The following is a 15,057-nucleotide window of genomic DNA, read 5'->3' on the forward strand; positions in this document are numbered from 1 at the left end:
CCAAAAACTATGCCACTACCTCCTAACCCTTAAGATAAAACTCATAGAAAAAATTGATCCTCTCAAGTATTTTCTCAAAAAAAAAAAATTAATAGGGAGGTTATCCAAGTGGATAATTATTTTTAAGAGAGTTTGACATAGAGTATGTTGATAGGAAGACCATCAAAGGACAAGCCATTATAGATCAATTAGAAGATGCACCTCTAGAAATTTTGAATCCCATCTTAGCAATTTTTCTAGATACACACATCCTTCAGAGAGAGCATGTCACATGTAAGCTTAATTTTGATGGATTGTATACACATGACGATTCAAGCATAGGAATTCTATTTATCACACCTTTAGGTGTAACCATACCAAAGTCATACAAACTATTGTTACCATGCACTAATAATATGGTAGAGTATAAGGCCTTACTTCCTACCCTTAAACTAACCTTGGAATGGAAATTATTGGCAATAGAGGTCAATGGAAATTCCTAACCAATCATCAATCAAGTTAATGATAGATATTAGACCAAAGATGAAAAATCACTTCCTTACACATTTAGTTTATACTCTCAAAACATGCTTTGCTCAATTACATTTGAGCATATTCTGAGAGATAAGAATAAGGTAGTCGATGCTATGGCTAATTTGGCCTCCTTACTTAATCTATTGGACCGACAAGAATGTTATGAGTTCTTAGTAGAGGAGGTAGTTCAACTTGCATTTACTCACTTCCAAATCCTTGTGGTATGATTCTATTTCCACCCACTTACATGATAACCTTATGCCTCCCAACATATTGAGAAACCAAAAACAAAACTTTATCTGACAAACCTCGCATTACATACTAGTGGTTGACACACTATATAGGCAAGGTCTAGATGTAACTTTATTTAGATGTCTAGAAAATAACGAATCTAAGGTTTCTCTACAAGAGTTTCATGTGGGTATTTGTGGGTCACATTCTAGTGGATTCACCCTAGCTATAATACTACTTAGAATGGGTTATTTCTGGGCCACTATGGAAAAATATTCTCTCAACTATGTCAAAGGTGTTAAGAAGTGTCAGATCCATGGTAATCTAATTCATGTACCAACCCAAGAACTCAAATCCTTAGAAACACCATGGCCTTTTTATCAGTTGGTTTTTTATTTACTAGGTGTAATTAACCCACATTCCTCTAGGGACACAAATAGATTATCACAACAATAGAGTATTTTACCAAATGGGTCAAAGCAGTGCAACTTAGAGATGCCAGTAGAAAATAGATTTCTTTTTTCATCCTCAATCATATCATTTGTCAATTCGACATACCTCATGCTATCCTAACAAATAATTCCTTGTACTTCAAAAACCAAGTAATTGAATAATATGAAAAGTTTCATATTATTCACCATTGCTCTTCAATTTATTATCCTCAAGGAAATGGCTAAGTAGAGGACACCAAAAAAATCATCAAAATCCTCAAAGAATTGTCAATGACACTGGTCAAAACTGATATTTACAATTAAATCCCATACTTTGGGCCTATAGAACTAGTGTCCAAATGCATATGGGGCAACCCCCATTTCCTTGCTTTATGGAAGTGAATAAATTCTCCCTTTGGAGGTTGAAATCCCATCTTTAAGTGTCACCCTACAAAATTTCAAGGCAGTTGAAGACTACAGATTTGCTTGCTTAGAATAGTTGGGATTTTTAAAGGAACATCAATGCATCACTCATGAACACCTCAAATTGTATCAGACCTGATTATCTAGACACTATAACAAGAAAGTAAAACCAAGTGTCTTTCAAATTAGGGATTTAGTCTGCCAAGAGAACCCTAAAAATTAGGTAGATTGAGAAAAGAGAGGCAAGTGGGAAGCTAACTAGATTGTCCCATACATCATTACAAAGTCTTTTGGATCAAGTACTTATAAACTTGTTGATTGTGATGGGGAAGAACCAATAGAACCACTTAACAACATCCATCTCAAAAATTTATATGTCTAAAAATCTTGAGGAAACACCTCATACTTGAAAAGATCAAAAACATTAAAAAAAACCTCCAAAAAACATTTCCCTGCCCAAAAAGTAAAATAAAAATATGGTATAAAAGGAGTGAGAGATAACACCTTTGGGCTTCCCCAACAACACAAGTCCTTGAATGTGAAAAATAAATCAAACCATAGCTATGACACACAATTTTTCTTGTTTGTAGCCTTTCTATTCCTTTTCTTTGTGTTACCTAACACAATTAATGAAAGATAGGAAACAAGGATACAAGGTGACAACATTCAAGTCAATTTTACACATACCCAATTGAGAAACACTTATGGGTTATAGTTCAATGGTTTCTTGACATTAGAAATAGTTTACAGTAGAGAAAACCAACATGAGACAACAAACAAGGTAGCAACTTGAAGGAAAAGTGGAGTCCACTTATATTTTAAGATATCACAAGCATGAATTATAGGGAAATCAATTAATGTCTCCAATATCCACCACTGCTATGTAATTCCAAAAAATTATTTTTGCCTCCACAAACCAATATATGGCCTAAGAATCCTCTTTTAGCTATACAAAAGTGCATACATATTCCAAAAAATCCACTTTTCATCTCTTTATGTTCTCCCACTATCCTTTTTCCCTTTAGACCTCCTTGTGTGATCTCCATATTCCAAAAAATCTCACTTCCATCCCCTTTCCACTATTACCAACTCAAAAATCATCAAAAATAGTTGAAAACCCCTAAAATTCATCAAAAATAGTCAAAAAATCTTAAAATCATAAAAAACAATCAAAAAATCTTAAAAATCATCAATAACAGTCAAAAAGTCCTAAAATCATAAAAAAATGTTTTAAAAATCCTTAAAATCATCAAAAACAGTTTAAAAAAATCCAATAAAAAACAACCTATATTGTTGTCAATTTTGCATGAATTATTTTTTATTTTTTAATCCGAGGATCTATTGATTTTATGTCAAATTGGTGTCCATCTATAATTGTTGCTCCTTTAGGATGGGTTTGTGTACCTTGATGAGTTTTATACAAAATCAATGTTGAGGCCCTCTACTTTGAAAAATATTAAAATATTTTATGGCATAATCTGGCCCTAGTGAAGAAGGTCAAGATAAATTAAAGAAAATAATAATCAATTAAGAATTAGTATCATTGTCTTCAAACATATCTTGATACTAGGGAAAATCTAGTACAATACGAATAGTTGAAGTGTTTTTCCCTTTTCTTTCTCAAATAATCTCAAAAGGAAAACCCCAACTTATGTATGTTGCATAGGCCATGATTGATCCAACATCCTTCAACAAATCTATCAATGTTATCGTAAAAACATCCTTGTGCCTCATATCACATCCCTATGATCTAGAGACACATTAGTAATCTCTACCTCACTCAGTTGGCCACAGATATTTGTCACACTCTTTTATCACTATCCAACTAGGCTACTAGTTTTTTGTACACCAACGATACTATTAGCACTCTATCAAGTTGGCATGCTTCCCAATCATAAGGAGCAATATATGATATTGAATTCCACACTAGTCAAACACTTGACCCTTGGAGCCAATGGTGGCACAGAATAAGTAAGCGTTTGAGAGATCGCAATAGGATCCCCCACCTTATAAAGGCACAAATGCCTTTTTAGGCTACTTAATACCTTTTATAGGCCGAAAGAACCTTTTTAGTCCACTCAACACCTTTTATAGGCCCAAAACACCTTTTTAGGCCACTCAACACCTTTTATAGGTCCAAAGCACTTTTGTTTAGGCCACCCAATGCCCTTTTCAGGTTCCCTAGTGCCTTTCTAGGCCACTAAGAAACTTTTTGATCCTTTAGCACCTTTTTTAGGCCCCAAGTGCCTTTTTAGGACATCTAATGTTTTAATAGGCTCAAATACCCTTTTTCGACCATCCAACACCTTTTTAGGCCTAGAAGCATCTTTTTAGGCCTAGAAGACCCCCACCTAGAAAATAATCATGACTTTGACACTCACTTGTCTACAAAGACTATCAATATATACATAATTCTTAAATCATATTCTGGTTGTAATACTTGACTTAGCACTTCCTACTTTTTTTGCCTAGTACACTTAAGCTCTCGAAAGGTTCAACAAGTTCGTACTCATCTTTTATTGAGAGCCCAACTATGATTATTTTTAGCATCTAGTTATTACACATAAGTGAAGGACAATCTCCTTCTAAATATCCATTGTTCCCATTTCTTGTGGATATTAATAAAATATCCAAAACAATTACTAAAATGTCAAAAATAATTTCCAAAATTCCAAAACATCCAAATCAAGTTTCAAAAAATTTCAAAAACATCCAAATCAATTTCAAAATGTCAAAAGCATTCAAAACATATCCAGACAATGTCTAAAAGCCTCAACAAGCCTAAACACATTGACACATAGCCAAGGAACCCATAATTTTTTTCCTTTTGTTTGCCAGATACAACACACTTTTTATTTATTATAGCACACAAAGATACAATTACATACAAAATAACACCTCACAGGACACTCATTCTAGCTTCTTTGTAAAGGCATCATGGTAAGGTTTTTGACTAGGTGCATTTCCCTAGGTGTCACCCCAAAAGAAAAAGCTTCAGGTGTTGATCCCCCTCACACCCAAACAACATCCATTGGTATTAGAAACTTCCCACTATGTTGTTGAGCATTTAACAACTACATAAACTAGATATCCATGAAGTGGGTCTTTGGTTACCAGTCTAATAGGATCGACTGATAATATAGCCCCATATAATAGGGAACTTTCTAATGCACTCTTGTGGTCCTTTGCATATCTACGAACATGTTGTCTACCATCTTATTGATATGTGACATGGTAATCACTCATTAAGCCACATCCCACTCCTGTTGCATCTATTTAGTCACCATTTTCTAGCACTCCATGTCTTCTTTTACCTCACCTACCCCTAACTACAACTACCTCACTTTCACCTCACTTGATGCCAACCACTCTTGTAGCTACAATGACATGGTGTTAATTTTTGAAATTACACCCTTAAATGATTTTGACTACACTTGTAGTACACCAATTCATGTTGTGCACTTTCCAAACCATCTTGTGCCATCCTTAGAGAATCTTGTAATCTTTGTGACTATGCTAGCTTAGTCTAAATCCCTACATCATTTCCCTCTTCTTGTGATCTCTCCACCCACAACTTAGCTTCTAATGATCACACCCAAGGCCATTTTGTGTTCAACATCCCTTGGAGCTATCTAGCTTCTATTTATGCTCCATATTCCTAAGCCTTATCTATAAAACCTAACAAAAATTTAGTTTCTCATTCTGCATTCTCTACTCAAACTCTCTCTATAGCTAGCATCCTCTACAAAACCTCTATTCACATATTGCTTGGGTTCCACCTTTAGACTTTGGCTTTGGCTCCACTTCACCCAACACATCCATCTCCTCACTCATTAATCCTTGCACTAGGATTCCAAGGCTAATCACCTAACTCATTTTTATTGTCACCTCAACAACATTGATATCCTTTGTCTCCCTATCCACTTTACTTGTAGTCTTCCCAAGAGAGTCCATAACCCCTGCACCCATCGCTACTTCTGACACATTCTTTAAATCCCTTTGGTCCTCCTATAATTCCTACTATATCGCACTCCCTAAAAATATTAATAATGCTAACAAAGGAGTTTCTTCCTTCCTGACTCCTGAGCCCCTAGGTTTGTCTTGCACTAGCTCTCTTTGAATTGCCTCACCTTCCTCCGAACCAACACTTGAAGCTTAGGTTGATAAACTAGTTCATTTGATGAATGATGAGCACACTTTTCCCATCATCCCTACCCCTTGACTAACATCTCCTATATCTACTTCTTTTTGTGACTAATCTGGTAAACCTGACATGCTAGCAACCTTACACTCAACTCATCTCTCTCATGATCAAAATACACCATAACTACGATGCTTACTTGTTCACCATGCTTTGTTTTACATCTACATACGCATATATTTATGGTCATCATTCACTAGACATTACACTTTCCTCACCTTCCCATGCATTCACTCTCTGAAACATGCCACATAGTATGAAGTACACTCATTGCCACACTCTAAGATTACTATGACATGCTACTCCCACTTTTCTACCATAGATACACATCATCCAAGGCTAGAAACACACATCTCATTGCAAAAATAAACATTTTTCCACTTCACATCTTGCTACATGATTCATACAATGACTTTAATCTATAGAGAACTAAAAAACTTGACAATATTGCACATAAATGTCGACATTATAGTCTACAAATATTGGCTTTTTCATTGTCATGTGTTTCTATTACTTCGGTGATGTCTTTGACTAAGGGGACTAGGATGAAACCATGACATTTTTTTATCTATTTTCACTATTTTGGTCCTATGGTCCTTTGATTTCATGTCAAGTTGGTGTCCACTTGTAGTTTTCTCCTCTTGCTTGGAAGCCATGTGTACCTTGATTGGCTTTGCATCATATCTCTAGTGAGGTTCCTTCTCTGACATGTGTCTATATGTGTGTGTACAAAGATTTACTTTGTGTTTTCCCTTATTGTGGCAGACTTCTGCTAATATTTTCCATGTACATTATTTAGTTTCTTTTGCAATGATCAACATGATAGAGTGTTCATAATACCATAGCCAAGCTAGTGGTGGTTGTACCTTATCCATTTTATTTAGGTGTTTAATGATGATATTTAATTTGCATCTCTTTAGAAAATGTGATAGTTAGCTACATTCATATAGATTACATTTCATATGGGGTCCCTTAACAAAAATGGTTGGCACACAAATGATGCATAAACAAAACATCTTATACAACATCATCCAATAAGTTTACAATTAAATTGAGGCATGGAAGAACATGACTGACAACTACATCACCATCACAATGAGCTTTCAACACTTTAGTAGCATGACTTTATTTCACCACCACAGTTCATTACATCTCATCACCTTATTATCTCATAGTATGCAGTCCACCTATTACATTATGTGACCTTCAAATCTCAAATGTTCTGATCATAATTTCCTTATTTCCTTGTCTCTTTCTTCTATTATCGATCATATTCTATCCATTCATGACTTTCATTAGTTGCCTACTAGTATCTCGAGAGTCTTTGTGGCCTTCAAATATCAAACCTTTGAGTTGTACTCATATCTTATTACACTCATCCTCCATTCTTCCATGCCATCTCATTCGCCACTTTCTTTCATTATTATCTCATTTATCCATTTTATGGTTTTCATTTTTCTCCCAATCCATCCATCTTCATCTATCTCATTTTTAATCATTTTCATCTCACATTCATTGTATCACATTTCATTGCATATTCATATTAGATCATTTCATTTTTATCTCCTATTCAATATTTTTCACATTTCATTGCATTCATTTATACTTCATGTTGGTGTTTGAAAATGCTGGAGGGTTTTCAATTATCCCATTGAGAAAGTGACATATCTAGAGGCAGCTAACTCCCATTTTCAACATGTCATTTCTGACAATAGGCCAACTATAAGGCATGACCCTTCTTCTACTTTAGGCTCTACTAGACCTAGGCAAGTAGACCTCAGATTCAATTGATACCGTACTAGTGCAAAACATATCCCTGAATCTATTTAATGCAGATAAAAACCCTTATATCTCCTATTAACTCATGAAATGACACAGATCTGCGGTAGCTAAATGCAAATCTAGAATATTCACAAGATGAGTGAGGGTATAAAATTCAGGTCCTTTAACATAAAATGTAAAGATGATTTTGATTTTGATTTTATGTAGGTGGGGAAAGAAAATGAAAACCATGCATGGAAAACAACTTAATGACCCTGTATCTAATCAGTGCTTGATCCATTGGGAAAATTCATGAATCTCCTGCATGCATTTTGATATCTGATACTTATTCATATATTCAGATATATGATCTATCTATTAACCTTGCTAATAGACATCAATGTTCATTTCAAATCTCATTCTTACCTGATATCCTTCTCAATAAATGTGTAACCCTGTTGAATCTCTAAAGCATTTACACAATTCCTTGAATCATCAGCAACAATGAAACAACATACAACCTTAAGGGATTGCAAAAATGACCTAGGCTCTTTGTTCAAAGATCACAAAACATCATAGATCAACTGAGAATGGAGACAAGATTTAAACTGAAACTAAACCCTTGCTATTCTTTGTATTTATTTCCTTGAAATAATACATGAAAATGCATGAAATTAACTCACAAATCACCTAATAAACTAGACTGTACAATAACATATGCTATCATACGAGAGAGAAAATGGTGGGAATGAGAAGCTAATGGGATGGAAAGGGGGTATCATAGCCAAAGCATAGCTTCATAATCTGGAACTAGCACATCCTAAATCTTCCATTCAGAATTCATCGATTCCAAGGCCAATTCTGCCAGGTGTTTCCATTCCAGAGACTTTCCAAATTTTCCAACCCTTACAAAAGATGAGAGAAAGAAAGATATAGGAGAAGTTAATTCTTGGATCTGAATTTGCCACTAACATATATCAACCTAGAAAAACCTTCTCAATGGGTTCAAAACAACTTTCAGATCTTTTCCCTCAAATGCTAAATCAAATCCTTTTCAGTTAAGGCTCTAAAAGCATCAAATATCTGAAACTATGATTAAAAGAAATAACTGATTTGATTCTTGATTTTTTGCTCATAGTAAAAATTAAAAATTAGTTTTAAAAATGACTTCAAAAAGCCAAGAAAATCTTCTACACTTGATTTTCTTCATATTTAGACCTTACTAGGCCTTCAAAACTACCCTGCAACCACCTTTGATGCTTTAAGATCAAATCTATTCACTACATTGAGAATGCTCCATATTTCACAAAACTGCCTACAGGCTGAACCAATTTAGACCTGTACAAAATCTGACTCCATATTCAAAAAGTTTACTTCTTCCCGGTTCCAACGGTATGCTATACTACCTATTTCTGATTAAAAATGCCCCTATTATGGCAGTTTGAAAAGCAAGCCTCCATGACTGAATTAGAACTTTAAAAATGAAAAAAATTTAAAATTATATAGTTTGGACTATATAAAATTTAAAATATTTGAAAATTTCCATTTGATGCGTTGACCCTCTTTGAAATTTTACTTGAACTTTATTTTATGTCTCCCTCAATCTGCTATCACCACTTTTCTGAATCTAATTGACTGAGCAATTTGAAGTATTTGAATTAATTAATATTTTAATATTAATCAAATTCCTCAATTCCTTTCCCGTAGCACCGGAGGCATGCAAATTTTTCTTTACGCTCTTACGTCTTCCTTAACCTTTACACTCATACGTTCAAATTTCCCTTATCACATAGCCCTGGAGCCTCTTCACATTTCCATTTATATGCATACGAGCTTGGTCTTCATCCGCATAACATCAAGAGCCTTGAAAATTTCTCTTATGTTCTTATGGGCACGAGTCTCCTTTACACTCATACGACTTCCAACATATCACTGGAGACCTTCAAAATTTGTTTCATGCTCTTACGAGCATGAGCTAAGCGTAACATCGAGGACCCTTGGAAATTTGCTTACGTTCATATGGTGGTCATAACCTCGTAGATGCTTTTGCAATCAACTTCTTCTTGCACGTGATGAGTGTAAGATTGCAACAACTTTTAGATTTCCTTGCGATCATACACAAGGTGAGCTTCTCTATAGCATGTGTGGACATTGCTTCCCTTGCATCTTTTATATACGTGGGATCCCTTTTTGTTTGCCTAAACTTCTCTGCTCCAATGGCGTCTTTCCCTACTTATCTTGGCGTGAGTTTCTGCTCTGAAAGTGTGGGTTTTCTTCATTCTCCCTTGCACATTCCTTATTGATGCGTGGTGGGCTTGCTTTGATGCAAGTTATGCTATCTTAGACTTATGCATGTGGAGTGGCCCTTTTTTAAAACATTGACTACTACAAAACCTGGTGGCTTCTCTTGTTCTCTGCAAGCTTGTTCATGGGTAGAGCTCTAGTTCTTTCTACTAACTAGAGGGACTTCTCTCTTTACTGGATTTCTCTATGCATAGGATGGGATTCCATTTTAATCATGATGTATAGATTACGTTTCACATACTCCACTTCCCAAGCGTAGGTGCTTTAGTACGTGGGTCTTCATGCTTATTACCTGGTTTTTCATTAATCACTCCTTGGTTCCATTTTAATAGGTTTTGATTTTAGTTTAAATAACTATAATAAGATTCTATTTTTCTTGAATCACAACCACTCAATCATTCCATGAAACCAAATATCATCCTCCATCATTTTATTAATCTAGGGAAACCAATTGGACCCCAAAGTGGATCCGGCTAAAAAAATTTTGTTCCTAAACAACTGGATTCTCAGATTAATCAACTGAACACGCAATACTGATCCAAGACACATTCAACCCTCTGAACAGTCATTCAAAACTGGCTTTACCATTATTTTGCAAATTGTCAACTTCATGTCAGGAGGTCTGTTGACTGCCTTTGAAAATTGACCCAAACCTTTGACTGGGCTCTGAAAATTGGCACATTGAATCTCTGCTCCACACTCTTGCACCATGTCAAATCTCATCTCATGATGAATTTAGGGTCAAAAGATATTGACCATCAAAGTCACCTGTTAAGAATTACCTACACCAAAACATGTCAGAATACCATAAATTGGGTTTGGATTTGGCTCGAAAAACTAGGCAAATGAGCACATGGGGAAACGAAAACTAGGACACTAATTCTATGTCATGAGGTGAATATGAATATACGATTTGGGTTCATAACAAATCACAGGGCGCAAATGGCGATCAGTCAAAGTAGGCTACTCATAATTTTGTAGACTGGACATGCTGATAGAAAGCAATTTTTGTGAATGGAATTGACCTAAAAAAGTGTGCAAACGGATTCCTCATGACTTACAAACTAACACGCTAGGAGTATTTTCAGAGGACAACATATAGGTACAATCCATTCAATCTTACCAATCATGGGTTAGGAGTTATGACATCACAAACAGGGCTTCCAATCAATCTGCAAATGCTGACACCAGCAAAAAGTCAAAATTTCCATTTGGAATCACACTTGAAAACTGATCAAACAGATTCACCATGATATGAAATGTGAAACACAACAAGTCTCTAACACCTACAATGTAATGCAACAAGAATTTCAACATTTGGATCAACTGGTCAAAAGCTATTACTCGTTAAACAGGGCTTCCTAGAATTTTGAATATTTTGCAAAAACATGAAAATAGTAACTAACCAACTTTGAGGGATTCAAAACCTAGTCAAATGGACTCAAAATGACTCAAAATCTGAAACATAGGTTCTCAGGTATGGATATTAGATACTCCCAAAGCAGCAAGTTACAAAACATTTATGGGTGCAAGATATTCAATTGCAAATGCAGCCTCTTATCGCTGTGTGACACTTCGGTGAAAATGTAGATTTCAAATGCACTCAAAATAGGACTTTTCCAAACAGCTTGAAATGCCAGTTTAACTTCATGGAACACTTAGACAAGTTGAATGAAAGGTGTTAGAAACATTGAACACCTCTGGGGCTTTACAGGTACAGCTGGGTACGTATGCACTTAAAAAGCATTTATAGGGCTCAAGTTTCTCAATGGTACTCAAAATTTACCTTGCAATTTTTAGTCCCAACACTTCATATTCATTTCATCTTATTACATTATTGCATATTCTTTCTATGCCCATTTCTTGTAATCATTTATTCCATTTTAACTCCATTAATTATTCTCATCTCATTGTCATTACACCACACATCATTACATTCATTTTTTAAAATCATAGTTTCATTCAATTTTAACTCATTTTCATCTCATTTTTATCATGTTTCATTACATTCATTTCTACTTACTCAAATCCTATATTTTCCATCATATTCCTACACTTTCTAATTCTATTTCATCTTATTCATTAATTAATCATTTCCATCTCATTATAATTAATCACATTTTCATTCACCACATTATTACCCATTTTTTCATCTTATCATCATCACCCAATTTCATTTTATCACTTCATATCATTTCATTTCAATTTCATCATTTTTACATCATTTTAACCTTTATAATCTTTCATTTCATTCATTCAACCATTCTAATCATTCTCATTTTGTTATGTCAATTTTAGTATTTCATTATGGCTTGCTTTATTTTCACATTCATCATTTCATATCATCACTGCATATCTCATAAACCATATTCATTTCTATACATTATCATTTATTCAATTTTTTGTTATTCCATTACACCTCATTTCATTTATTTATCTATAACTTCATCATCTACATACTATTCCACATCTATTCATATACATATAACATGAATTGAACACCCACATATAAAAAAAAACATAAAATATAACAAAACATATGCATATCAGTTAAAAACACCCATCACATCAATGCATTTCATTGTCAAACATATAAAGTCCACTGATACAAAGCTGCCAAAAACAACACATAAACACAAATGTGAAAGGCTCGATCTAAATAGTCATATACCACAAGGTCATAAAAAACCAATACATCTAATAGGCTAGGCCATACAATGCCAAATGATACATTGGCTCATCCCTATGTCTCATCACCTATAGCTCACCCCTATGTCTCATCACCTATACCATATGTTTGTGTCTAATTGGAAGGTGTCTGATCATTAGGGGCAACCATCCCATCTCTCAAAACCTTCTTTGATGAACCTGTACACTATGTCCCTAGAGTGTAAGGGGTAGCTTGACTAGTGGTCATCCCATATGTGCTCAATGGCAGAGGAGGAGGCATCAATTTCATAGATGCTATTAATGCCTCCACTTTCCTAGACAACTAGCTAATCTATGCACCAATCAATCCCACCTGTGTCTCTACACAACTCACACAAGCATCTATAATGGATGTCCCACCTGGCATAATTGTCATTAGCAGTATTGGTGTTTTAAAATGCTATAGTTTTTTAATTACCTTGATGAGAACAAGACACATCTAGGGCTAACTCCCATTTTCAACATGCCATTTCAGACACCGAGCCAACTATAAGGCTATAACCTTCTTCTACTTTAGGCTTTTCAAAACCTAGGTAGGTAGACCTCAGATTTAATTAATATGGTACCAGTGTAAAAGCATATTCTTGAATCTATTAAGTATATTTGACCCTTATATCTCCTAATAACTCATGCAATAACACAAATCTATAGTAGCTAAATGCAACCCTATGAAATTTGTAAGTTGAGTGAGGGTTTCCTATTGTAGCTCTTCAACATAAAATGTAAAGATGATTTGAATTTGAGTTGATTTTTATGTGGGTGGGGAAAGTGGATGAAAACCATGCATGGACAACAAATTAATGATCTTGTAGCTAATCAGTGCCTAATCCATTGGGAAAATTCATAAATCTCTCTTATGCATTTTGAACATCCTAGACACATATCATATGCCAAGATTCTAGATCTATCCATTTACCTTGTAAATTGGATATCAATGTTTGATCTAAATCTCATTCTTACCTGATATCCTCTTCAATAAACCTATAACCCTATTGATTTCCCTAAAGAATTTACATAATTCCTTGAATTACAATCAATAATGAAGTGGCATACAACCTTAAGAGACTGCAACTATGACCTAGGTTCTTTGTTCAAAGATCATAAAACATTACAACTCATTTAGAAAGGAGACAAGATTTAAGATGAAACTCAACATTTGTTGTTCTTTGTATTGATTTCCTTGAAATAATACACAAAAATGCATAAAATTGACTCACAAGATACCTAACAAACCAGACTATACAATAACATATGCTATCATAGAAGAGAGAAAATGATTGAAATGAGAAATTGATGGGATGGGAAGGTGGTATCACAACTAAAGAAAAGCTTCATGGTCTAGAACTAGCACATCCTAGATCTTCCATTCAGACTTCATCAATTCCAGAACCAGTTTTACTAAATGTCTTCATTCTAGAGAAACTTTCCAATATTTTCCAACCATTCCAATGGATAAAAGAAAGAAAGATATAGGAGGAAGTGAATTCCCAGATTTGTTGTGTAACTAACATGTGTCCACTTGGAAAACCTTCTCAACAAGTTATAAGCATCTCTCTAATCTCTTCCCTCAATTGCAAAATCAAATCCTTGATCCTTTTTGCCTCCCAAACAATAAAGTATCTTAGATATTTTGATGGGAATCATAGCTGATTGCAGAAGACAAAAATTCTGAGAAGTTCCATCATAAAGCAAGAAAAACACATCATTATGCATCAAATTTTGAACAAAATGAGCCAAAAAAGCATATCAAATGCATCCCAACTAAATTCTATAATTGCATTGATAAAATCATTGTCTAGAATTGTGGATTTGATTGAAAACACAAAACCCTCTATAGCATGCACTAGTGACATCCTATGCAAAAAAAGAACCTCATAAATGGATAGCTCATCTTCTCATGGTTCTAACGATATATTGGAGTCGATGTTTTGGATAAAAATTGCCCCAGTTATGCCCCTTTGAAATTCAGGCTCCTGTTCATGGCTTTGCATAGCATTTGAAATTACAAAAATTTATCCCTTTTTAATAGTTTGAACTATATTCAAAAAATTAGACTTTATTTAAAAATCTGACTCTGCCCATGATTTCTAGAGAAGGAATAAATTTTTTATTTAAACCTCTAAAGTTTTGCTCATTTTCAATCCAGGTCAAACCTAGTTTGACCACCCTTGACATGTGTTAGCATCGGATTGGCTCATTGTTGCTTCATCATCAGACCCTTACCACCTAAATGCCATGTGGCATCATTTGATTTGTCCTTTCTTATGCCACATCAGCATGCCACCTCATCTTACCATGTCATCAGTCATTATGTTGCTAGCCTAGTCAGCCTCTGCCATGTCATTAGTGACATAGCGACATTGTGACATGTGTCACCTCCTGCCACCTTAGCACCTCAAGAATCATGCCACATCTAGAGCTTCTACCATGTGTCACTTTTAGAATGGTCCACCTTGCTGTCATGATAGTGCCATGCATTAACAT

Source organism: Cupressus sempervirens, chromosome 10, assembly GCF_028749045.1.
Source record: "Cupressus sempervirens isolate cs-2001-9-10 chromosome 10, ASM2874904v1, whole genome shotgun sequence".
Classification (NCBI taxonomy): domain Eukaryota; kingdom Viridiplantae; phylum Streptophyta; class Pinopsida; order Cupressales; family Cupressaceae; genus Cupressus; species Cupressus sempervirens.